The 27,533-nt window shown below is 40.5% G+C and overlaps 1 pseudogene; it reads left to right on the forward strand.

The window, feature by feature from the left end:
* Positions 1-2,990: 2,990 nt before the first annotated feature.
* On the forward strand, positions 2,991-4,025 carry LOC122107021 (annotated as a pseudogene).
* Positions 4,026-27,533: the final 23,508 nt, after the last annotated feature.

Raw genomic sequence — 27,533 nt, forward strand, 5'->3', positions numbered from 1 at the left:
TGAGGGAAGGTTCTTGGTGCTCAGATGTCTCAGAAATTTCTCACACAGGCAGATCTCACCAAGCAGAGACAGGTGAGGCCAATCATAAAGAGAAAGAAAATCCCTAACAAATACCAAACCCCAGCAAACAAACACAGAAACAAAACTAGTTTGTCCTCCCAACCTGTACTGTACACTGAGGGCCTTTTTAAAACATGCAAATCCTTCCAACTCCTCCCCTCCAAATTTGCATTCAGGTTGTCTAAAATGAGAAGTCAGCATGAGTAACTCTCAAAATCTGCTCAGAAGATTCTGATATTTGATTGTGCCAGCAAACTATTGTTCTCGAGCCTCCGATTGTGAAAGGTCAGAATGAGAGGGCCAAAAACAAGCAAGAAAGTGTATAAGAAAATGCAACCAACAAAGAGTTTAATCAAAATGATCAAACCAAACCAAAAAAAAAGGAGCTACAAGAAATTTTGCACCATCACCAGTAAACTAAGGACCCTGAGGGACATTTCAATCGTGATAATGTAATGACTAAGCATATAAGGTGGACTTGTCCATCATACCAGGCACACTTTTGTACCAGGGAGGGTGAGAGGTGTGTTTCTAGGTATCATAGATGGAGGACACAGGTCAGGGGTTAGGGGTCTTACCAATATCTTAGATGAAAGATCCCACATCTTCTGATTGGCTCTCCCCTCTTCACAGCAATCCAAGGTGGGACTTTAGAGTAGGGACCACCCCTTTCCTAATTCTACCTTGTTACCATGGCCCAGATTTCATAATCCTGAACTCCAATGCAGTAGGTCTTTACTTCAAGGTTTTGTGTTAGTATCCGAGAATTGGGAACTAGCTGGGGAGCAATGTCTTCTTTTAGCTACTCAGACCAAGTGACTTCTTTCTCTCAGCCCTCCCAGGGATCCCAAGTGGACACCTCTTTTCCAGTGTGCCCTGGAGCCTTTCACCCCAGAGCCCATATACCCTTAGATCAGCAGATCCCTGGTTCTTCTTGAGGGGTGAATATCATGGTGTTCCAGGTTCAGTGGGGACCAGAACAGTCTTCTTCTGAAATGGGAAGAGGAAGGAAGAAAGGAAGCAGAAGTGGAAACTTTTGTGGGTTGTAGGTTTACCTACAACTTGATTTCTCTCCACTGACTAGACTCTGCCATTGGAAAGTCTCTGAAGAAAATATACTTTGTACTGCAAGAATAAAAGTAGCTTCCAAAGAAACAAGGAGAGCTTAGAACATGTTTGAAACTAGGAGTGCATAGTTATTTCCCTTCCTATCAATGCCTCTGAGCTATTGCAGGACCTCTGAAGCAGAGCATGGGGGAAACTTTAACCATCCTACCCTTCTCTACCCTACGCATAGCCGCTTGTGAAAATGTAGTGCATCAGTTCACTGTGGTTGGCACTATCTAAGCCAAGAAAATGGCATTTGTTCCCGGGGACCCCTGGGAGTCATATACAGAGCATCTCATTGGTAAGACTGGGGCCCCAGAGATGCATTTTCCATAAATGAAAGACTTTCCAAGTGACCTGGTGATGAAACAGGGTTTTGTTCAGAGGAAGCTTAAGCCTTGATTGCTCACTGGGTTCTTGACCCAGGTGAGAAGATTTCCAGGTTCTCTCCAGGTTGCTTGTTAGAGCAACCCCAGCAGAAATAGGGCAGGATTCTCTCAAGTCATCCATCCACTGAGCCATCTGTCTGGAGATTGCGGTTAGAAAAAAAATATTATAATGTCTAGAAAGTGAACAAACCTGATGCTAATGGCCAAATAAAGCTTAGGGAATTATTGGTAGATTTAATTCATCCAGATAATCCCCTAGATGCTCACCACTGTAAGATATGGACAGGGCTGCATATTTATTAAGTGATGCTGAACTTAATGCTCTTTGTGAAAATGTGAATCACTCATTCACCTGCTCAAATGTTTGTATCAAATGGTCAGACTATTTGGGCTACCGTGGTAGACTCTGAGCTCCAAGAGTGGAAATATGATATTTAAGGAATATTCAAATCAAAAAGCTATTTTAAATCTAGGGTGATTTTTTTGTGGGGCATGAAAAGAAGTTGTAACTTGTCCATACTAATTGTAGCTTCCATTTACAATGAAAGGAAATGAGAGTAATAATTATAGATGATGACGATGGTTGTGATGACAAACATTCACTCAACGCTTCCTATGAAGCATTATAAGTGTTTTCTGTGGAATAATTTAACCCTTACAGCAGCCCTGGGAAATAGGAACCACCTGCATTTTACAGATGAGGGCAGGGAGGGAGCATGGTTAAGTAATTTGGCTGTGGTCGCACAGTTAATAAGTGGTAGACCTTGAACTAAAACTGAAGTAGGTCTCTATCCGGGACTATTTTTTTGATCACAGGAAACTATGTTTCCAGAGTTTCCTGGAGGTACACCCTCAGTCTCTGGAAGGAAGGCCACCACAGGCTACACACTAGGGGAGCACTGGCCAAGAAGCAGGTTCATATGCTCATGTTCAACCCTATGCCCTGAGTGTGTACTCAACAGGCCTTGCCCTGGGCCAAAGAGCTCAGATTTCTGTAGTCTAATACCATCTCTAATAAACAACAACAGAGCTTGGTGCCAATGGCTCACTCCTGTAATCCTAGCTACTCAGGAGGCTGAGATCTGAGGATGGTGGTTCAAAGCCCTCCTGGGCAGGAAAATCTGTGAGACTTGTATCCCCAATTAACCTCAACTGTGTTGCTGTGGCTCAAAGTGGTAGAGTGCTAGCCTTGCCAAAAGAGCTCAGGGACAGTAGCCAGTTCAATCTCCACAACCGATCCAATAACAGAAAGTATCTATATAAACCCAGAGGGGACTGTTAAGGGACTCAGATACCCTAAAACTATGGATTATCTATTTTTGCTCTGAGATATGCTTTAGATTGTTTTTCTGGAAAGCTTATTACTATTCTAAAAGTTGAATTTGTATTTTAGAACAGACCCATGACCAATGGTAGCAGAGTCAATATAGAACTATGCTTCTTGGTGTTCTGGGGAATAAAACCTTTTGACTTGTTGGCTATGCTATTCAGTACGTCTATATAGCTCATTGTGTTTTTGAATACATTGGTAGTGTTTTAATGTCTTCTGGACCATCACTGGAGCTTACAATTCAAAATTCAGATATTGTCTTTACAGAAAATCTTAGTTTACATTTTTATGGTATCCAAAGAGGTGGCACTCAGCACCCAGACCCAGAGTTCAGCCCCCATGGCCAGAACAAAAAAAAAAATGTACTCATGGGGAGTTGGGGAAGGTGGCTCAGTGGTAGAGTGCTTGCCTTGCATGCATGAGGCCCTGGGTTCGATTCCTCAGCACCACATGAGCAGAAAAAAAAAAAAAGCCAGAAGTGGCACTGTGGCTCAAGTGGTAGAGCACTAGCCTTGAGCTGAAGAGCTGAGGGACAGCACCCAGGCCCAGAGTTCAGGCCCCACAACCAGACCCAAAAAAAATTAAAAAAAAAAAAAAGAAATGTACTCATTATGTTGCCCATGTAATTGTAACCCCTCTATATGGTATTTTCACAATAAATTTTTTTAAAAAGAAAAAACAAAAAACAAAAAAAAAAAAAAAACAAAGAGGTGGCACTGTGATTTCAAAAATCCAGAGTGATCCAAAAAGATGGGTCTAGAAGGCAACAAAATCCTTACCACTAGTCCATCAGATTTCTTTAAAAACCACAGTTCTGGATGGTAGAGGAAAAACAAAGAAGGAGGCAACAATGCTTGATAAGAAATGTATTCATGACCTTGCTCATGTAACTGTAACCCCTCTGTACAGTATTTTCACAATAAAAAACTTATTTAAAAATAAATAAAAACCACAGTTCTATGCTAACAGGTTGTATTTGGCTAGAAGGAGACAATCTACAGAATTCTACAGGTTCCAGGTACTATGAACCTATTTCATATGGACTAAGAAGAGGACAAATCTTCTTTAAGATTTGGCCCCTGAGTGATTTGAGATTTCTACATCCCAGCCTAAATGGCCACAGATTTTCTGATAACTAGCAAATATTTATTCTTTTGACTTGATTATTGTCTCCTATTCAAGTGAATTTATACTGCAGCTAAAACTATCTTTTTAAATAACTTTTTAAACTATTTTTAATAAACTATCTGCAATTCAGAGGGAAAGAGGAAATCAACAACAACCAACAAATCCACAAAAGAAAATAGCACTATCTGTCGAGAAAGAATAAAGCATTGGATGTGCCATCCTTGTGCTGTGTGCTCAGGGTCCAAGTTCACACCAAGGAGCTACCCCTGGGGGCAAGCTGAGCCCTGCCTGCAGAGGCCCTCAGGCTGACTGCACACGTCTCCCACCTCTCTCAAACTTACGTGTGTGCACGCACATGTGTATGTGTGTGTGTGTGTGTGTGTGTGAGAGAGAGAGAGAGAGAGAGAGAGAGAGAGAGAGAAAGAGAGAGAGAGATCTTTCAAGAACCAGCCTGTCACTGAATACACCATGGGCTGGCTCCCCAAGAAGCAGTGACAAGCCTCCTGCCATTCTGCTTTCTCCAGTAACGGCATTTAGGATAATGCAGAGTACACAGTTGTCTTCCCTCATGATTCCCTCCAGAGCCATTATCATCTGTCAAGCAGAACTTTCATTATGAACATTTTTCCTCCAAAGAGGTGCTAAACCACCGAAGTCGACTGACTCACAACTTTCTACATCAGAGGCACAGACCCAGCATTTCTTCTTCTCATCTGCCCAACATCCCCTACCAAATTCCCAGCTTGCATCTTTATTTCTCCCTCTTAGCTCTGTTGAATCCTCTGCTCCTGGCTCCTAGTACAGTTATGGTTAGATTGGCATTTGAATCCCAGCTGTATTACTGCAGAACTCCCCTCCGAGCCTTGGTTTCTTCATCTGTAAAGTGGAGATTAGGGTAGAATCTATTGCATGGAATCAATTGGAAGACTAAACTTTTAAAAGTATAGAAAACACATAGCCGACACCAGGCACAAAATAAAAGGTGGTTTTGATTGTACTCTGCAAGTAGCTGACTCACTCAATTTAGAGACTTACTTGCTACCTGTTTCTACATAGGGATTATATAAAAAGGCACAGAGATACCTTATTCTGGAAAGGCCTTTCTTTTATTGAAGTCCCACATGCCCTTCAAAACCCTACTCAGGCTGGGCACCTGTAGCTCCCAGGAAGCCTAGCTACTCAAGAGACTGAGGTCTGAGGATCATATCCAAAGCCAACTTGGGCAGGAATGTCTAGTAGACCTTTGTCTTCAATTAACCAGTAAAAAGGCAGAATGGAGTTGTGGCTCAAGTGGTAGAGTGCTAGCCTTGAGTAAAAAAGTTCAAGGACAGCACCCAGAACCCAAGTTCTGTGCCTCGGGACACACACACACACACACACACACACACACACACACACACACACACACACACACACACTTCAATACTACCTTCTATATAAAATGCTTGCTAATCCTCCCAACTGCCAACACAATTGGTTTTTCTGCTCTCATGGAGGCCACTGAGGTCCTTATACGGCAGTGTCATCTCTCCTCCTCTTCTCACCACTCACATGGCCAGAAAAGTGGAGAAAACTCGGCTTCTTTGGGGAAGTCTTGTAAAGAAGGAAGTTGCCATTTGGGGGAAATCCATGTCACTCAAGCATTTTCAGGGATCTTTCAGCACCAGTTAATTTCCCAGAATTGTGGGATCGTAGTGCTGGAAGATTCTACAGATGACATACTACCCACACATTTCCAGATGAAGGTTTGGAGACCCGGGGGGGCTGACAAAGCAGAACTGTGTGTAGAATCACACTACTTGCTCAGAGTCTGGTTCATCCTGCTAGGTTCCTGAGGACCAAGATAAAGCCTGACAAGAGGTAGATTGAGGCACCATCATCAGAGCATTCGAGAGTCTTTCATAAAGGGCTGATGAGAGGCTAGGACAGCCAGGGGCAACATGAGGACACCAGTCTGAGGGAATCAGAATCAGAATCAGGCAAGAATCCAAAATGAGTTTCTAGAGTCAAAGTCCTGGAGAGAAAATAGCCCATATTGCTTCATCCAGATTGGCAAACCTCAATCTATAGGCCTAACCAAGCCACAAGTGGCAGGCACAGGAAGACAATGGCTGGGAGTCTATTATCATGCTTTGATTCAGGATGTGGGATTTTATATTTCCTAATGGCTACTTGAGTTCCTGCTCTTGGAAGACATTCTAAAGTCTAAAATAACCACCATGAGCTCCTCCCCTCCGCTCCCCTTCTAGCCCTTAGCTCTGCTGTAACTTTTTTTCAGGATCAATGTGCTTATCAATACTTAAAAATTATGTTAGTCATTCATGCATGCATTCATTTGTTTTCTTGTTTACTGCCTATTAAGTCCTAGGTTCAGGACTTCAACTTAGAATTCCTAGGTGCTCAGTAAATATTGACTGCATGAATGAATAAAAGTCATGGTTATAACATGGGATACTAATAGATATTTGTTCTTGTTCTACTTTAAGGAGACTTAGCTGGAAGTTCCAAACCCCCTCACCCCGCCACACACACACTTCTTAAGTTTGATACTTAGTGCAATAATTATGGTCCTTCCTGCTTTCCCATTATGAGCATTAGCTGTCTAGGGCTGGATTAACTGCATCCGCAAGTTTTGGCTGACAGCATGTTAAATACTGTTTGGTATAAATTAAGTTTTTCATCATGATTTCTTTCAGTACCCTTTTAGGATTTATTTGGAAGCATGTAGTAAATGTGTGTATATACGTATGTATGTATGTATGTGTCTATGTGTGTATTATTTCTGTAAGAATGATAGGCATTCTTTATTGTGGGGTGTGTGTGTGTGTGTGTGTGTGTGTGTTTGTGTGTGTGTGTATGTGTGTAGTGGTAGTGGGGTTTGAATTTAGGTCTGGATACTAATCTTTAGACTTTGTGCTTAAAGCTGTCTTTTTTCCACTTGAGCCACAGGTCCACATCTAGCTTTGTGCTAGTTAGTTGGAGAATCTCATGGACTTTCCTGTTCAGGCTGACTTCCAACCTTAATCCTCAGATCTCAGCCTCATTAGTAGCTAAGATTACAGATGTGAACCACTGACACTTTGACTTGCATTCTGCATTTTGCTCAGTATACTATTTCTAAGTTTATTTGTGAACTGAAACTATAATAAAGGTGAGTCCAATCCATTGAAATTCTGCATTTATGTTTTAAAACTGGACAGTTCACATTCATTCTTCATGTGTGGAAATGTGGAACTTTCTCCTAGAGTTGAATGTCATATTCTGCACAAGTCCAGATGACCAGGCTTGATAATCTTTGCCATTCAAATCTTCTATACTTCTGTTTGCATCATTATTTTTCTTTTTCAATTCCACTTTTAGTCTCTGATTGTGTCCAAGTTAAAGCTTTGGGGGTTTTATTTATTTTTTTTCTTTTTTTTCCCCCCAGTGCTGAGGACCAAACCCAGGGCCTTGCGCGCACGCCGGGCAGGCGCCCTTCCGCTGGGCTAAACCCCCAGCCCCTTCGGGTTTTTTTTTTTAATGCCTATTCTTACTTTCAAAAACACAAGAACTACCCAGATGCCAATGGTCATACTTGTAGCCCTAGCTACTTGGAAATTTGAGAACAGGTGGATCATCATTTGAAGACAGCCTGGAAAGAAAAGCTCATGTGACCTCCTTGGCAATCATAGCTTGACACAATGAGACACACCTGTTATCCCAAGCCAGATGAGAGGCTAAGATTAAGAGGATTATGGTGCCAGCCCAGTCCAACCACAAAAGCTTTTGAAATGCTGTCTCCAAGGAAAGACACTGGACATGATGACATGCGCCTGAGATTCCAGTGCCAAATGGAAACCCAAAGCAGGCAGAGCACAGCTCAGGGCACTACCAGGCAGAAAGTAAGACCTTATTCTAAAAATAACCAGCGAATAGCAGAGCTGGAGGTGTGGTTCAGGAGTGTTGCACTAGAAGGCTTAGAAGGCTTGAGATCCTGAGTTCAAACCTCTAGTACAGAGAGAGAAAGAGATAGAGAATCCCAATTCATATCTCTTTCTGATCAAGCTATTCTTATCGTAGGTATTCCTGTTTTGGCAATATTTTAACTTTTTCTACCTACTTTCCAATATCATTTTTGATTGATGTTAACCAGTTTTTAGATTTAGTTGGATCATTTTTCATCATTCCTATCTGTATCTCAGACCTTTCATTTGGAAACATTTTCATTCAAACTATAGGACCCCTTCAGAAGTTTCTTTACTAACAGTCTTTCTGTGATACACTTAAATGTAGTTCAAAGGTAGTCTGGCAGGATAAAGGGTTGTGAATGGACACGTTTTCTTTGAACACACTGAAGATACTGTTCCTTTGTCCAGACATCTCTGGCCTTGCTGTTGAGAGTATTGATCATTTGACAAAACCCATTCCTTGGTTGGTGATCTGGATTTTCTCACTGCCTACTTTGGAATAATCTTCATTGTCCTTTGGAATTCTGGTCTGCATCTGCTAGGGTCAAGGTGTGCATTTCTTATTTATACAACTTAGATTTGAGGGCACTGCTGTGCTTTGGATATGGGTTGAGTGGGTCCCCCAAGGGTTCATGGATTTGAGTGTTGAGAGTGGAGGAACCTTTAACAGGTAAGAACTGTGAAAGGTTCTTAATCAATTTGAGGGGGTGTCATTGGTAAGGATTATGGGTTTCATTGGTAAGGATTATGGTTCCCTGTTTCAGGATGTGATCTGTTCCTTCCACATAAATTCTTGCACACATCATCTGCTATTTGAGCCTCACTGGAACTAAGCTGATGCTGGTGCATGCTGGAGAGCTCCAGAACTGTGAGCTACAAAAATGTCTTTTCTGTGCCGGTCTGCTTCAAGTATTTTGGTACAGTCACAGAAAATGAATGACTAGAGGGGTTTCTAGAATAAATGCTAGCACTAGTCAATCATTCTAGAAAATTCTCAGTCATTATCTTTTGGGATTCATTCTGATCAGCCCCCTCTAACACACTGGCTAGATAGCATTTAACTCAGCAATGTCTTCCACCGAAGCTACTAGTTATGGGTGGCTAGCTAGAACATTTCTATCCTTGGAAAATTTCCTTCAGACAGGACTGGCAGACTTCATTCTAGTCTTATTTTCTCCTAATCTTTCTTTCATATTTTCTACTTCTGTTTCACAGGAGCCATGGGTTTAATGATTTGTTCAGTCCAATCTCCTGGCTTACTGTTTCTTTCGTCTATTTCATCACTGATTTTTTAAAGATCCAACTATATGTGCATTTTTGCTTCTAGACATTCTGTTTTGAGATGCACTAAATATACCTGCTGATGATATAAGGGTTTCTTTAATTGTGTGTGTGTGTGTGTGTGTGTGTGTGTGTGTGTGTGTGTGTATGTGTGTGTGAAATTTTTGTCAACCCAAATAGGTAGTATGAATTCCAACTGGAAACTCACATGAGGACTGGCTTACATTACAAGTTCTCACGGGAAACTTTCTTTTCCACCCAACCCCTGGGGTTGTGACAGATATGTTTTCTAGCTGTCAGTTTTTCTGTATGGTGGAGTTTATTTCTCATTAATCTAACAAGCATTGCCATTCCCGGAGCTCCCAGCTTAACGCATGAGCAGTGGGATGGGAGAGAGATGATGGTTTTTCCACAGTGTTGCATTCTGCATCTTGGGAAAGCCCTGAACTGCACGTCTTGACCTATCAGTCTTGAGAAACCATTAAAACTAAGTCTCAAGATCTCAGCTCTTCAAGGTTTGGCGGGAAACCTTGAGGAGAAAGCCAACTTAGTATCTATACTGTTTATGAATTCTATGATTCTAGGGCTAGGAAGGTAGCTCAGTGGTAGAGTGCTTGCCTTGCATGCATGGGAACCTGGATTTGATTCCTCATTACCACATAAACAGAAAAAGCCAGAAGTAGATCTGTGGCTCAAGTGGTGGAGTGCTTGCCTTGAGCTGAAGATCTGAAGTACAGCACCCAGTCCCAGAGTTCAGGCCCCACAACTGACCAAAAAAAAACAAAACTATGATTCTAAGAAAAAAAAATACCAGATACAATTGAGGGACATGTTAACAAAAGACCTGACCCATCCTCTCCAAAACTGAAAAGGTCATGAAAGACAAAGGAAACTGACCAATGGAGACTAAGTCAATGGAAGGGCAAAGAACAGTAGTGGAAAAATTAGTATGGATTCTGTTAAGTCTTAAGTGTAGCTAGTAGAGACATATCAATGTTAACAGGGTAGTTTTGATAAAGAAACCATGATAATGTGTGATGACAACTTCAAAACAAACTAAAACTAGAACTCAGCACTATCTTTGTAAATCTGTATTTCTATAAATCTAATGTTATGCCAAAACAAAAAAATTATCAAAATGTAAAACTCTGATGAGTAAGGCAAAGTATCTTTCTTTTCTCCTTCCTTTTCCTTCTTCCTTTCTTCCTTCCTCTCATATTTGTTTTTCTCTTCTTCCATCTCTTGTTTTTTTAAAATTTTCTTTCTCTTTTAAATAAGCATTTTTGCTGTTTCTGAATCCAACGTGTCTACAATTACATCAGAATTACATCAGAAATTAAGCTTCTTGCCCAGGAGGAGGTTTTATTATAAAATGAACAAATCCTGCTTTAATAAATGAAATATTATGGAATCATGGTAGAATGTGTTCAAGGAAGCAGGACCCAGAAAGCCATGGGCCTTTTAAAGAACACAATTGGTAGCAGTATCAGTTTATATTTACCCTTCAAAAAGAAAAAAAAAGTTCACAAAAATGACACTACTTCAAACTGAAAACTATCCATATTTCCCTTGAATAAAGTTGTAAGTTGGATTGAAATACTACCTCACCCCAGTTAAAATGGCAAAAATCAAGAACTCTAATAACAACAGATGCTGGAGGGGATGTGGACAGAAGGGAACCTTACTTCATTGTTGGTGGGAGTGTAAACTTGTTCAGCCACTTTGGAAAGCAATATGGAGGTTCCTCAAAAGACTCCACATAGAGCTCCCCTATGACCCAGCAGTCCCCACTTTTGGGCATTTACCCAAATGTTTACAAACAAGACCACACTAAAGCTACCAGCACAACTATGTTTATTGCAGCATTATTTACCATAGCTAAGATCTGGAACCAACCCAGATGCCCCTCAGCAGATGAATGGATCAAGAAAATGTGGTATATATACACAATGGAATTCTATGCCTCCATCAGAAAGAATGACATTGCCCCATTTGTTAGGAAATGGAAAGACTTGGAAAAAATTATATTAAGTGAAGTAAGCCAAACCCAAAGAAACATAGGTTCCATGATTTCCCTTATTTGCAATATCTAGCATATGTATGAGTCAAGCAGAAAAGGTCAGATAAGGTGATGTTAGGCAAATGAACCCTAAGATATGTATTTTAAATGGTTTTTTTCTTTCATGCATTTGTTTCTAACACAATTATCAGATTATTTCTTTGTTGCTTTGTATGTCCCTCCCCCACAGTATAACCCCTGCTTTCACTGTATTTGATGTCGGTATAATTTGTGGAGGGGAAGGGGAAAATCAAGTCGTTTAAATAAGGATACAGGTGGACCTGTTGCAACAATGAGAAGTACAAGTTGTCATGTCGAAAACGAACTTTACAACTTGGGGGGGGAGGATTGGGTGGGGGAGGGGGGAGGCTGGGAAGGGATGGGAAGGGTAAACAAAGGAGGAGGCTACAATGCTTGATAAGAAATGTACTCACTATCTTGCCCATGTAATTGTAACCACTCTGTACAGTATTTTCACAATAAAAAAAATAAAATTAAAAAAAAGTTGTAAGTTGGAGTTCTAAGTTCTGATACTTAAAAATGTGACCTTATGTAGAGTCAGGTTATCAAATGAGGTCACTAATGTGGACTGTAGTCTAGAATGACGGACAGTTTTATAAGAAAGGGAAAATCAGGCACAACGGTAAACACAGGGGAAATGCTATATGAAGATCTCCAGCAACCAGAGGCAAGGATAGAGACCTGGAAAAGGTTCTCCTCTCAGCTCTCAGAAGAACCAACCCAGCTGACATCTGGAATTCAGACATAGTATGTTTCCAGTGTCAAAGTCACTCAACCTGTGATAGTTAATTACAATAGTTCAGCTTACTAAAATAGTTACTCCTTAAATCTCTATATCTTGTCTTGCATCAGAAGAGATAGCCTACCTATGTGGAAGTAGCCTACCTATACAGCGGTCATAGATGTAACTGGAGTTTATTTCCAACCCCTTACAACATTCCCAGAATTGGCCAATGTTCTCTTCTATTAATGCTGCAGATTGATTCTGGAACACAATCAATTACCCCCCTTCAGAGAGCTCTCTACCTACAAAATGTTTGTATTGACATTGCACTTTAAGAAATGTTCTGAAGCAAATCTAAGAGCACTCTGGCTATTCAGATACGGAAATTGGTTAACCAATACGGGTCTAAAAACAAAGATGCCACTGTTTTTGGCAAGGTCACACACAATGATATGTGCTGGAGATTGTAACAGAACCAATGTGCCAGTGTGGCACATGGTTGAGAGGCAGGATGACCTCCAGTACTGACCTTGTCAGTCTCTCAGATTATGAACCAGTGGTTAAAATATTCAGACACAGGCAGCTCCTAACGCATCTTTCAGTCCAATAGAGCCCAGGACTCTCAGTAATCAAGAAAATAAATGATTTGTGGGTTAGCCCAAAATTCGCCCAGCTAAGGCTCCCAAATCAGGCAGTGTGATGGAGAAACACTAGAATTTTGACCTCCCAGTAGAACAGATGTAATTTGTCCAGACTAGATTTTAACCCCTCTAGAAGTAAGGTAGACTTTCTCCAGGTATGTATATAGCTCCTCCTTCTTTTTCCTCCCATTCATGCTATAGTATCACAGTCGATGATATTGTAGGTGAGATACATTATATTATATATAAGCAATTATATAATTTTATTATTATATAATTGTAATGATGATTATATCATCATAATATAATGGCTGAATAATGGTATGCAGTGGTGATTATATCAGTATAATACATTATAGTATATTATATATTATATGGGTAATTATATAATTATAGAAGCCCATATTGCCCTCCTTTAAGCAGGAGGGATACATTCTGCAAATGCATTCTGAGAAATATTTTGCAAATACTACCAACCCTTACACAGACAAAGCTTTTTCCTATGTATACATACCTATGGCTGTTTAATTTACAAAATTAGTCACAGTAAGACAGTAACAATAGCAACTAGTAATCCAATAGAATAATTATAATAATGCACCGTAAGAAAAAGTATTTAGAACTTAAAAGTTATTTCTGGAATTTTCCATTTAGTATTTTTGGACCACTTGAAGGCGGGTAACTGAAACCTTAGAAAGCAAAGTCAAGCTGGGGGAGAGGGGTTACTATAGAAGTAAAAGGGAAGCAGATGTTCCAGAGAGTTTTGAATTCCCTTATGCTGGGGACAGTGGTATCATGAAAGCACTGGTACACTCTAGGCACCAGCACTGGGCATTACATCACATGCCAGAGGGCTGCCCAGGACACAGTGAACAGACACCACCTGATCCTGAGATCCGGCATCATCTCTTCTCCACCAAGCTTTCCTAAGAACACAGCATGGACCCTTCAGCATGTTCTCACTTTTGCCTCTGGGAAACCCCTGCTGATAGAATGTAAGGTGAGGGAAGAGTTTATTTCCTCTTACCTCAGCAATTTGATTTACCAAAGATCTACTATAAGTGAATAGAGCTTATGCTCTATGGGAGCCCCATTCTTGGAGGTCTATTCGAGTTTTAACTGGAAGTCAAAGCTCAGCCCCATCAAGGTAAGCTGTAACACAGGAAGCCTGAGAATGCTTATCTCTTACATCCCAAGGATGACTGATTTCAGAGCTAAAGGAGTTGCCCCAGTTCCTCTGTTTTGGGAGTGAGTTAGTTCGTTCTTGTGAGCTGTGCTACTTCTGTGACATCAGTTAAAAAAAAAAAATCTCATTATAATGTCCTGGTAGACATTTCTGGCTCAAGATTATTGTGTGACTCAGGCCTAGCTACTAATGAAGCCATAAGTGACCAGAACTAATTTCTGGATGCATAGAAGTATCACCAGAGATCTCAAGGGAAAAAAATGTGAGGAAAAAAATCCTGGAAGCAAGCTGGTATGGCGCAGCCAATAAGACTTTTTTAAAAAAATAACTATGGCTTCATTTATATAGGTTGGCGAGTGAGTCTGAGTAGTTCCTGTTAAGTACCTTCAAACCTCCTGCTTTGATCACTAAACAAAGTTTGAGGATAATGCAGTGAAAACTGAACCACAATGTCTGGCCACTTCATCAAACCCACTTCTTGGCAAATAAGTAAATAAATAATTTCTATTCTGGAACATTATACAAACATCTTTAGGAAAGACAAACAATCCCAGGCCTTTTGCAAAGGAACTGGTCTAAGTGTGGAGCCCAAGGAATTATCTAATGATACAGGTACACACTCATTCTGTCTTCCTGCAGAAATGTTGATTTAAAAAAGCAAGTAATAAGATGTGGCTCAAACCCACATGACCAAAGAGACTTGAAGAAGATGTATTAGCACACAACTGATACTAACAAGAATGGCTAGCTGAAGAGTGGTGGATTTCAGCCAGCATCACTAAACAGGAGAACTTGAAATTTAAAGCTCAAAGAGGAAGCCACAAAAGCAAACTACTTTTCCTCCAAAGAAGCTTGGAAAACTTCAGGTGTTCAGGTTACAAGTCCCTTAGAAGCAAGGAAAATAGAAGAAATGCTGTATTTATAAGTCCCTATCTCATTCAGTCAGGTGATTGTCCTTCTACAATTACCTGAAGAGAAAAGAAATTGAACAAGAGACTCTGGACTCTGAACATATCTTACTGGATGTTTTGTGTTGTTGGTTGTTTGAGCTCAGGGCTTGGGTACTTGTCCCTGAGCTTTTGTGCTCAAAGCTAGTGCTCTACCACTTGGAGCCACAGTGCCACTTCTGGTTTTCTGTTGGTTAAATGGACATGAGAATCTCATGTAGTTTCTCACTACGCCTGATTTTGAACTGTGATCCTCAGATCTCAGTCTCCTGAGTAGCTAGGATTATAGGCATAAGCTGCTGGCACCCAGCTTCTTACTGAAATTTGAGTGTAATCTATACCCTGAACAGCAAGTCCCCCAAATTTTCTCTATCTAGGCTGGTAGATGATTGGCAGACAAGGTAGAGAATGTTGTATTTTGGTTTGTTTGGGGTACAATATAGACATTGTCATGGGACTTTTCCTTCCTAGGATTTTTTAAATTAATCACTTAATGTTGTAGCCACTAACTATAACGGGTCATTTAAGCTTACATTAAATGAGATTAAATAAAATTAAGAATTTACTCTTTCAGCCCCAGTAGCCAGATTTTATGTGACATATAGCCAACATTTTGATTAGTGCTGCTGTTAAGTACACTCATCACAATGCTGAGTTCTATTAGGTAGCACTGGATTGGAAAATCCCAGTTTGCGGAAAACAGATAGAGAGAAGAGGTCTAAAGACCAATATTTGTTGATCATCTGTAGTGATACCCAAGGGCTAACAAGCTTTATTCATACAAACAGAGTTATCAATTAGATATTTCATATCACCTCTTAAAAATACACATGTGCATGAAGTTCACACTGAACCCATTAACATGTGTGATCAATATGCATGTTAATTAACAAGGCAAAAAATATTTAAAGTTTTTAGCCAGGCGCCAATAGCTCATGTCTATAATCCTAACTACTTAGAAGGCTGAAAATGGGTGGATGGAAGCTTGAGACCAGCCTAGGCAAAAAGTCCACAGTAATGTATCTCAATAGAAGGTGCAGGGAATGGTGGAGCATACCTGTCATCCTAACAATGGTGGATGTGTAAAAACATGGATCATGGTTCCAATATGGATAAGAATTGAGACTGTATCTCAAAAATAGCTAGTGTAAGAAAGGGCTCAGTCATAACACCTACCAATCAAGAGGCCCTGAGTTCAAATCCCAGGACATTAATTAACTAATTAAAAAATCCTAGGATGAGCATGAAGGCAAAAAATATCCCATGACAATATCAACATTGTACCCCGGAAGAACAAAATACAACTAGAGTAAAAAGACCAACCAATGAATGATAACAGGGGTGAGGGAGAAGATGTAGCTAAAAAGAATGGTTGGCATGTTCAGAAATTAGGACCAAATTGCCAGCTTGATGGTCACTTCAGGATGAATAAATAATAGATACCTTAAAAAAGAAGCAAATGAGAAAAGAGGCAATATTAGCTCTAAGAAAAATGAAAAATTATATAGTAGGGAAACATAATTCTGATTCACTGTAGCAGAAAACCTAGGTTGTAAGCAATATGCACATAGCTGTAGTAAGCAGAATAATGAACCCCCAAAAGATGCACTGGAACCTGAAAACATTCCCTGCAAGGCAAGTAGGACTTGTTCACATGATTAAGGATCTTCATTTGGTTAAGATGAAGGTCTTTTTAATCATATTTTAATTTTCTTTAAGTAGTTATACAAAGGAGTTACCACTTAACCAATCAGTTGATAAGTACAATGCGCGCTGATGGATTTCATCATTCTCCCCAAGGTTGAGGATGTTGAGATGAGCAATTATTTTAGATTCTCTTGTTGAAACCAGTAATCATACAAGCTCAGAGCAAGCAGAGCCCAGGGATGGAGGGACTGAATGGAGAAATCTGAGAAACCAAGATGTAATTGCTGGCTTTAAAGTGAGGAAAGGGGTTCCAACCCAAGAACTTTAGCAGCTTCTAGAAGCTAGTAAAGGCAACAAACAGACTTCCATGGAGTTTCCAAAAGGAATGTAACCTTGTTCCTAACTGGATCTTAGTTTAGAAAGACTAGAACTATAAGATAACCATGAAATTGTTTTGGTTTAATCCTCTAGGATTGTGATCATTTGTTATAGCAGCAGCCCAAAACTAATACGGTGGTCGTAATAATGCAGTGAAATAGAATTATTTATTTACAAATATGCAAAGCCTATAGTATTCTAAAAAATAGGTGATGCATTCTTAAACCTGTTTTCCTCCAAAACCTCATTGCTTCTGCTCTGTGACCCGCTGCCAGGGAAAGGCTGGTAGCGGAAGCAGGTAGCGTTGGACTTCTGAGGCACTGGAACTTCATTTACTCCTTCATGGATCACTCATTCCCAGAAAAGCCACTTTTCACATCCTGAGGACAGTCCATGTGGGGAAGAACTGACACTTTCTGGGTCCTGATCAACAAAGCAGGTGATTCCTATGCTGTGAGCTGGAAGCCAGGTCCTTGTGCTGGGGACAAGTCTGTACACTACTCTCGCATACTGAGAGATCTCAAGCTAGAAGCTCTCAGCTAAGTCACTTTACATTCTTGACTGTGAAATATGAAAGGTCTGTGGTTTGGCAATGCTGACTTCTGCAGTTGTGTTGGTTGGTTATGTTGGTTATGAAGTCGTGGATACCTGATGCACAACTGAGTGGAAAGGGGAACACAGGTGCACTCGAGTGGGAGCGTGATTAGGGTGAGTGCAAAGGCAGAGCTGAGTAGTCACAGAAGACCGTCAGCCCATAATATAGAGAACTGAAAGTTAGGGCCTAGAAACCTGAGTGCACTACTTGAGAAACAAAACTTGAAAGACTGGAAAGCATTTTACTTAAGGGCTAGGAACCAAGAGACTAGCATTGGGCTTTTCCTACTAACATGGAGAGCTGTATTTCAATTTTATGCTCTATACATTGCATACTTTCTACAAAATAAATTTGTAAAAAAAAAAAAAAAGCAACTTTTGTGGACCTCCATCCCTACAAGGGTCCAGTATCAGATGCCATCTTGCTCAGAGGCAGGCAAGGTACCAATTCCTTGATTCAGCAAGAAGAATATTAAAAGGGTCTGTTCTGAGATGAATAGTGAGGGACTCAAGGGTATTTTTGGAGAGAGGGAGGCTGGTGGGAAGTCTAACAGCCAATCAGAGCTGGATAATCCATCTCAACCAGGTAATATAAACCAGGATACCTAGAGCAGCATGAACTAACAGAAGTTGATATAGTTTCCATGTTGAAAAGAAGAAAACGGGTTAAGGAGAATACAGAAGATGGTTAGATCTAGTGTCAGAATTCTACTGGGATCTGAAGGAAGACAGCAATCAAAATCATTCAGAACTGGACTTGTTTAAATATGGACTGTAGAAACACATAACTTTTTACATGTATGGATATCTAGGTAGTGACAGATTTGCAAAGGAGCACTTGCATTATCTTCTCAGTAGATTCACATCTCTATACTAATATTGTCAACATATTTTCCATGCTGATCAGATTACTATAAAAATGCATATTTAAATGACAATAGTTAACATTCTTATTATTGTTTAACTCCCTAGAATCTTGACATCTTGCTTTATGGTGAACATACGTTTTAAAAAATCAGTGCAATTACAGTCTCAGGATTGCCTGCTAAATGCTCAGAAGCTCAGGCTTCTGAATTGATGCCAGATTCCCATAAAATCGATGACCAGCACCATAGATTTTAGCATATGATATGGATGATCCTCCAAGATGGATGATTAGTACCCTTTTCTGCTTTAAATCTTGTATCTTTCCAGAACAACTTCTCCCATGAGAAGCAGCTCACGGTGGTCTGCTGGCAGCCATGGCTCCAACCCTCATATCATGAAGAAATTGCTTAGCTGGAAAAAAGGGAGCAATATAGAGGTTCTGAGGACTTACAGTTTCAGATGGGTGGCCTCATCATTCATAACTGCCTGAGGAAGTGCAGACAAGGGACCAGGGCAAGGCCACCCATGCTGAAGGGAAAGCAAACCTTCGGGGCTGATAGTCCTTCCTTGTTTCACACGGCTCTTGGCATTTGGTTGACATGCTTGCTTTCTGTCTCTGTTCACATTTTACTCACCACACCCCACTTGCCTCATTAAATCCTGCCTTTGCTAACCTAAGAACGCTGCCTGGTCCCTCAGCCTCGCTTAAGATCGGGCTGTTCCTTCCCCAAGTCCTCTTCTGACCTTGCTTTCTTTCTCCCTGCCTCTTCTCAGCTGTCTCTCTGCTTTTCTGGCACCAGGATCTGAAAGGACATCCAATTATGACAGCAGGCTAAGAACATGTGAATGTGCCCTTCTGGCACCTCTATGTTATCTCTGAGTGTCCTTTGACCTTAGGAATTCTTTATTTTATTATTCAGGACAGCATATCCCAGACAGCCATCTCCAAGCTGATATACGTCCCAAGTGAAATGACTCGACTTACTTCCCTACTTTTATATCTGCTAACATCTCTGAGATGGTTTAAAATAAGAATTGTATCTCCCTAAATGCAATCCAAGTACCCCTAAAGTCCTTCAGAGTCATAATAAGGATAAAGGTACACATTTACTGGGGACACTAGGTTCCTTTCAGGGTAAAGCTCCAAGTCAAGCCATCAGTGAGTTCTACATTGTTTGTGTAGACAATAAGAAGCACAGCCTTTGGGAGATAAACTCACCAACAAGTGGGCAACAGAAGAGCAGAAAGATGTCTCTGTGCTTGGCAGTCCCCTCTGGGTGCAGGAAAAGATGAGAGAGGTAATAGCCAATACCCAGTCACTCTAGAATGAGAACAGAAGTCCAAACTTCTCTGGAAAACAAGAGACCAGATGTACTCAGAGTGGAAAGAGGAATCACATGAAGGAATCATGTGATCACTAGGTCCTCATTGGAGCAAGAATCAGAAGACAGTGGGAAAGTTAACGAGTTGCCCTTTCCAAAAAAGGCCAAAGACATTAGAAGTTCCCGTTCATAATCCTAAGGGATTAGAAATCATATACAAAAAAAAAAAATCAATACAAGAAAGACTTTGTAAAATGATGACTATTTACTGCTTCTTTGTTATTTTTGTAATGTTATGGTTCCTCTTTGTGATCAGCAGTTTAAAAAATTAGATACTAAAGGTCTTTTTTGTATTGTCTTTGGAGAATTTAAAGAAAACTAACTTTAAAAAGGGGCAGCAAAACAAAAAAAAAAATAAATAAAATAAAAAGGGGCAGCAGCTTCTGAAAGAGTGAGCATAGGTTGGGTTCCTGGAGCCTGTTACAGAGGAGGGAGTACAGAGGAATTTTAGGGTGAACACCCTGAGCTGCAGTAGAAAATACCTCCCACGGTTCTGCTGAAACTAGCAATGAGACAGTAGGCTCTGTGACACGGCTTACACTACAGCCTAAATGGTATACTTTCTGCCTGGCTCTTGCAGGTCTTCTGATAAGAACTACTTTTGACTGGTGGACAATCTGCAGCCACTCGATGACATAGTCACCCACTCTTCCCAGCTGGTGATTGTATTCTGATAATATAAAGCCCTCCACCAATACAAATTAACCCAAGGCTGATTGATGATCTAAATCAAGATCAGACCAAATTCTCCATCTCCTACACACATACATGCATGCACGTGTGCGTGTGCATGCGCGCACACACACACACACGCACAAATAAGTGAGTCTACTGAGACTATGGCATCACAATTAGATCTAAGATTGCGAAGGGTCCCTAGAGACCTTTTCATTTAACTGTACAGAGTGAGTGCTTTTGTTGAGCAGGTGTATGCAGTATAATGGTTAAAAACTCTTAGTTTTAGGTGACAATCTGCTTGGATTAAAACCACAGCTCTGCCATGTACATGAGTTAATCATATATATATATATAATTGTGTGTGTGTGTGAGAGAGAGAGAGAGAGAGAGAGAGAGGGAGGGAGAGAGGGAGGGAGGAAGGGAGGGAGGGAGAAGGAGAGGGAGAGGGAGAGAGAGAGAGATTAGTCTTTCTCTCTGTAGTGTTGTCCATGGACAAGAAAGTACATCTTCATCTGAATTTGATGAGAGTAGATCATAGATGGATAAAGAGAAAGACAGTTGAACTCCAGATGGAAGACTCAGCTCAAGTCAGAGTTCAGGCTAGAGTAGGAGACTGACAGACTCCTTCTGGCATCTTAAGGCTTTGACTCTCAATGCTCACCACCAGAAGTACTGGTTGTGTTCATTGCACCTATGCCTCTAAGGTTAGACTTGAAGATTTCTTCTGCATGCTACTCAATGTGGCTCCCAACAGAAGACAACTTCTAGGCAAAATAATGATGTGCATCTTTTTTCTTTAGGTCCCATATTTCACCAAGAGTTCATAATGCACACAAGGGAAGTGACAGGGGAAGTAGTTCAAAGGGAGTCCTAAGGTTGGTTGTGGTGAAACACCCCTGTGTTCCCAGCTATGTTAGAAGATAAGGTAGAAGGATTGCAGTCTGAGGCCAGCTGTCCCCTGGTATAAGTGAGCGACCTGAGACCCTATCTGAGACAAAGCAAAAAGGGCTAGAATGTGGCTCAAGGGGTAGATCATCTATCTAGAAAGTTCTAGGCTCCCCCCAAAAGAAAAAGTATCACACAAAAGAAAAAGCCAAAGGATAATGCTGGTTCAAATCCTGTTTTGCCATGTATTATTTAGATTTACTATAACAAGTCTCAGTCATGACGTTACTACTCTAGTGAAGCTCCTCATACAAATCACACTTCTTCATGCCTCTTTGCCTTTGTGATTGATGTCATGGGCTTAAAATTTGAATCCAGAGTCTCCCAAGGTTAAAGCACTAGCATTTCAAAGATGGTCAATATATTGGTACCCACTCATCTCAACAACTGCTCTAGAACCTGGACTTGTGTTTCATACACACCCAGAACTCAATTCTATATGAGGAAATTGCAGACCCATTTTCCAAAGAACCTGAAACTGCATTCAACATCTCAATGACAGTAACTGTTTATGGAAGCTCCCTCCCTTCCCCCCCCCCCCCCCACTGCAAGAATCTGAAACTGCATTCAACATCTCAATGACAGTAACTGTTTATGGAAGCTCCTTCCCTTCCCCCCCTCCCCCCCCCCCCACGCAAGAATCTGAAACTGCATTCAACATCTCAATGATAGTAACTTTATGGAAGCTCCCTCCCTCCCTTTCCCCAATTTCTGTCTCTGTTTCTCTGTCTCCCCGCTTATAGATAAACACATTACCCAGTTTTTATGTCCTTCATAGGTACAATGCAAGTGCCCAAATGTTATATCTTGGTATCATGATGGGCAAGCAAGTGAGTGAGTTCTGGACTGAGATCAATACTGTAATTAATCCCAGTGCATAGTTCTGTTGTTCAGTAACAATGGTGAATGATTTGGTCCTATTTCTTCATTTCTCTAACCTCTTCCCCTACTCACTCCTTTATAAGAGAAGCTAGACACATCCTGCTTATCCATCCTCCCATCCCTGCCCTCGTCTTTTAAGATAAAAAAAGCCCAGATGTGGGTGACCCATCTGCACTGTGTGACACATTTTCAGCATCTTCTTTATTTAGAGCTGGAAGAAAGGGACTCATTAGAGAAAGTCCACAGTGAAATTAGGAAACATTTGATCAGACCATTGTTCCAGCACAATGCGTGCAATAAGGGAAATGCTGGAGTTGGCGGCAAACCTTAACTGCGTATTTTAGCCATGATGGCTTGCTCATCACAGACTTCCCCAGAACTGAGCAGAGAAAGAGGCCCATCAGCTCTCTGGATTAAAGCTGAGCTTCTGGAAATAAGAGGCACCAGCAATTTCTTTCTGTCCTGGTGGCTTTTCTCTGTAGTGGGAGCCTGGGCCTCTGAGGTCTATGGCACATGGATATCCTGGTTCTTTGTCCATCTCAATCTTGCTTGTTTCAACCGTGAGGACTCAGTTGTGAGGAATAACTCTCCGAATGCACCAAACCCTATGGCTTTACCCTTCCCTCAACTTTCTGCCATATGAAAGCCAGAGGTTTCTACCAGGGACATAGGTCAAGAGCTCAGAGCATAAAAGCCAGTTCTTGGACACTATTTCTAATTCTAGTATCTTAGTTCTTTCATAAGTAGTGCTAAAGATCAGCAGTACACAAACTCTAAAGCAGAAGCCATAATGATATATTTTGAACTTTAAGAAGCTGCTTGGCTCTACAGATTGCCAGTTTTATCTACAAAGGGGTAATCTGAATTGCATCAAAATCAGTTCCATACTGATTTCTGCTAGAGAAGCAGAAATTAAGCCCAAAGCAATAGATTCTAGATCCCTAATTCAGGACAGCGAAAGACTGGATCTCACCGAATAAACATGAGACTCTAGCCCCAACTTGATCACTGGCTATGGTGCATAGGACACTTAATCTCACTAGTAACAGAGTTCAGAGTGGTTGTCTTACTCCTCAGGAAGCTGTTTTGAAACTTTAATATGAAGATAGTTATAAAGCAATCTGGAAAATTAAAGTATCCTATAAAAGTAAAGTGTTAGTTTTATTGCTATCAGGCCCCACTGTAATGTCTGCTACTTATAGGGTTGGAATTCATTCCCCAACTGGCACTAAATCCATTGCATCTTCATCTGCTTAAGTGCCATTCTGAAAAGACATGGAAAACCCATTTCTTGGTCCACATTATAGACCAACACTTAAGAATGAGTACCCAAACCTGAATAGAAGTAATTGACTAAGTAACCCAATCCATGCCAGGATGAACAGATATGAACCCAGCACCTGGCACAGCGCAGGCAATCAGTATATGCTTGCTGGATGAATTAACTAATGAAAAATATCTAAAGAAGAATCCTACTAATTGGATGCTGGTGGTCCATGGCTTTAATCCTAGCTATTGGAGGAGGATTATGATTTGAGATCAGTCTGAGCAAGAAATTCAAAGGGGGGGAGAGGGAAGGAAAGTGGGAGAAAAATGAGGGAAAGAGTAACAAGTTGGACAAGAAATGTACTTATTACCTTACTTATGTAACTATAACTCCTCTGTACATCACCTTGACAATTAAAAAAAGAATTAATAAAAGGAAATTCACAAGACTTGATTTCAACCAACAACTGGACATGGTTAGTATGTACTTGTCATCCCAGTTTTGCAGAAAGTAAAAAATAAGAGGATCATAGTCTAGGTCAGCTCAAGTAGAAAGTGAGAGCTTATCATGAAAATAATCTGGACATTAACCTTGGAAATAGCATTGTATTTGATTTCTTTGAAAACATCGTAGTATACAAATCCATCTCTTTCATTATTGTGTTCATCATGATTAACTTTCAAAATACCCTTTCTTAGAAACTCACCAAACTTTCTTTAAAAGTCAGGAAATGTCTGTGAAATATTTTAGAGGAATTATGTGAAACACAGAGCATGCTTATGATTATCTAATTATATAAGTTTTTTAAAATTGTCTGTTATCCAGTTAAACCAATGTATGAGGTGTGTTAGTTCTGCATTACTGCCAAGCTAATGAAAGAAAAGTTTTGTTTTAAGTCCCAGTTTTGGAAGTTTCAGTCCATTTGGGGCCAGCTGGTGCTATGGCTTTGGTCCTACTCATCTCAAGGCTGTGGAGAGAGAGAGACAGACAGACAGACAGACAGACAGACAGAGATAGACAGAGACAGAGACAGAGACAGAGAAAAAGAGAGAGAGAAAAGAGAGAGAGTGGAAGAGAACTGTGTCACTTAACCTCCTTCCAGAGCACACTCCACATGATGTAAAAATTCCCACTAGTCCCCACCTCTTAAAGTCTATACTACTATACAATAGAGCCACTCTGGGGAATAAACCTTGGACATGTGAAATTTGGGAGAACATTCTAGATCCAAGCCATTGCAGTAGGGGAAATATTCCATGGTGAAGATCCAAGAATTCTTCATGATTTATCCTGGGAAAGCCTTAAAGTCATGGGCCAGTTCCTTGCGCATTCAGCCTGTAGAGGATGCTAATTGACTCTTAGTGCCTCACACCACTCAGATGCCTGACTCCTTAGAAGATGCCTTCTTCCTTAGAAGACCCCACTGAATTAACCTCAGTTTGCTTGAGTAAGTGGAAGTCGGAAGAGGGGCATAAAACTTTGTGCAATGAGTTTCTAGAATATTTGTTTTTAATTTGCCAATATGGAAGTATGAGCCCAAGGCCTTTTGCGTACTCTGCTTGCTTGCTTGGCTGGTGTTCTCCTACATGAGCCATGCTTCCTGCTTGGTTTTTTGCTGGTGTTTTGGAGATGGAGACTAGTTAACTTTTCTACCTGGCTTGGAGCCATAGTCCTATAGATCTCAGTCCCTGCTCCTCACCCCCATCTCCAGGTAAATAGAACAACAGATGTGAACCACTAGCACCTGGCAACATCAGATACATTTTTGCAAAATGTGTATCTTGGTGTCCTATCTCACATCTTATTTTGCTATCAGGCATCTATTATATCTTATTACTTCAGTCCAAATCCCTAATTTAATATTTGATTACATTAGAAACCTTCTACATGATATGATTTAAACATTGGAAGGGAAAGTTAGGTTTTTAATGAGATAACCACTCAGCATACATAGTTTCTCATTCACCAAGGACTGTGGAACCTATATTTGGAAACATCTGTGTTTCTAATGAGATGCTTCTCATTTAAATCTAGATGTTTTAAACTCTTAATGTAGCCAAAAGTTAGAAAAATAAATTGCAGTATAGTGAAAGAGCCTTGCTTTTGCTATCTCTGTTTAGATGCAACCTGGTAGAGCATGGAATTATATATCAGAATTCTAGAATTAAGTCTAGATGTGGACACTGAAATTTTTACATCTGGAAGAAGAAGATAATTATGTCTTTGAATTCTTTTCTTGCATAGCCATTAAAGAGACTTATGTCTTGTGTGCTGAGAACCCTATCATACAGGTAGCAACTCTGACTATGGGGGGAAAATCCTATGTTGGAACAAAAACAATACAAAATATGCAATCTATGTAACAGAACTTGTGTTGATCCTACGACGCGTCCAAATAGCATTTTTTACTTGTCTTTCAAAAAGTAGAATCTAGGCTGGGAGTGTTGCTCAGTGAAAGAACACTGGCCCAGTAGGCATAAAGTCTAGGATTCCATCACTTGTATTGAAAAGGAAAAGTATAATCGAATTCTTCCTTTCAATGTGTATTGTACTTAGCAATTTGCTTCCAGCAAATAGAGAATAAAGGATACCATGTGACTTCCAAGAATGACATGTTCAAGGTACTCCTTGCTCTCAGTTGGAAGTGTTTGTGAGTATGCTCAAGCAGTCCTGGAAATAGGTCCACATGGTCTTCCCCTGCAAATAGCCAGCATGGAACTGAAGCTTTCTGCAGAACCCTTGTGGTAGATGATGCTCCAGCCCCAGACAAGCATCCAGATGTCTGAAGCCACCATTGACAGCATGAATGCAAGCTCATAAGATATGCCAGGTCAGAACCACCCAACTAATTCCCCACACCCCAGATCTGGGAAACATTGTGAGTTAACTAAATTCTGTTGCTTTCATTCTCTAAATTTTAGAGTCATTTATAGTGCAATAATAAATAATGTAGAGTTGATCTAATTCCCCTAATCAGCATCTATGTTTTTTTACAAAAACACAGCCTTGATTTTTGAATTTTCAGATTTTTCTATTTCCAGATTTTTATTATTGAAATTCTACTTGAGAAACCATTCTTGAACCTAGTCTTCTGAAGTTGACAGCTCTTTGAAGGTGCTACACATTCACAACAAATGCACGTGCTGAACAAACTGTTTTTAAATGAGTGGTTTACACCCATAGTGGTTTCTATTATTCTTTACTGTGCTATGTACATGACTATTACTAATAAACTTAACAGGGCGTCAAATGTTACTGCTAGATGCTTCTTGAATTAGCTGCATTTTACAAGGGCATCAATATACTTTTATTTGTTAAGGAACTTCTGTTTAAAAAAGGAAACCAGCTGTGGGTTTATTATGAAGATAAAACTTAGCTTTTGTGAGAATGAGATAAATGGAAGTATACTTGGAGCATCAAATAATGCTTCTGACCTGTAGGCCATCATGTCTTCCCATATCCTTGGGAGTTTCCAACCACAAACATCTCATTTACTTCTTCCAACAGTCTGTAAAATAGATATGATTTTTCTTTTCTTTTCTTTTCTCTGGTCCTGGGTCTTGAACTCAGGGCTTGGGCACTCCCTAAGCCTCTTGGTGCTCATGGCTAGTGCTCTACTCCTTGAGCCACAGCACCACTTCTGGCTTTCTCTGAGTAGTTTATTGGAGATAAGAGTCTTATCTGCTTTTGTGGCTTTGAACCATGATCCTTAGATCTCATCTTCCTGCATAGCTAGGATTACAGGGGTGAGCCACCAACACCTGGCTATGATTTTTCTTTTTCTTTTTTTTTATTGTGAAAATACTGTACAGAGGGGTTACAATTACACGGGCAAGATAATGAGTACATTTCTTATCAAGCATTGTAGCCTCCTCCTTTGTTTCCCCTTCCCATCCCTTCCCATCCTCCCCCCCCCCCCCCCCCCGCCGCTATGATCTTTCTTTTGAATACTTCCAGCGTGAAAATCTTCCAGAATTTATGTCCTCTTCCAGCCCTCCAAGGACATCCCACCAGTTGCAAACACAAATTCCACTCTACACCTCACTTTTTCTTTCCCCTTCTTAAGATGGAGA

The sequence above is a fragment of the Dipodomys spectabilis genome, unplaced genomic scaffold, assembly GCF_019054845.1.
Source record: "Dipodomys spectabilis isolate Male_0828 unplaced genomic scaffold, ASM1905484v1 ptg000045l, whole genome shotgun sequence".
Classification (NCBI taxonomy): Eukaryota; Metazoa; Chordata; class Mammalia; order Rodentia; family Heteromyidae; genus Dipodomys; species Dipodomys spectabilis.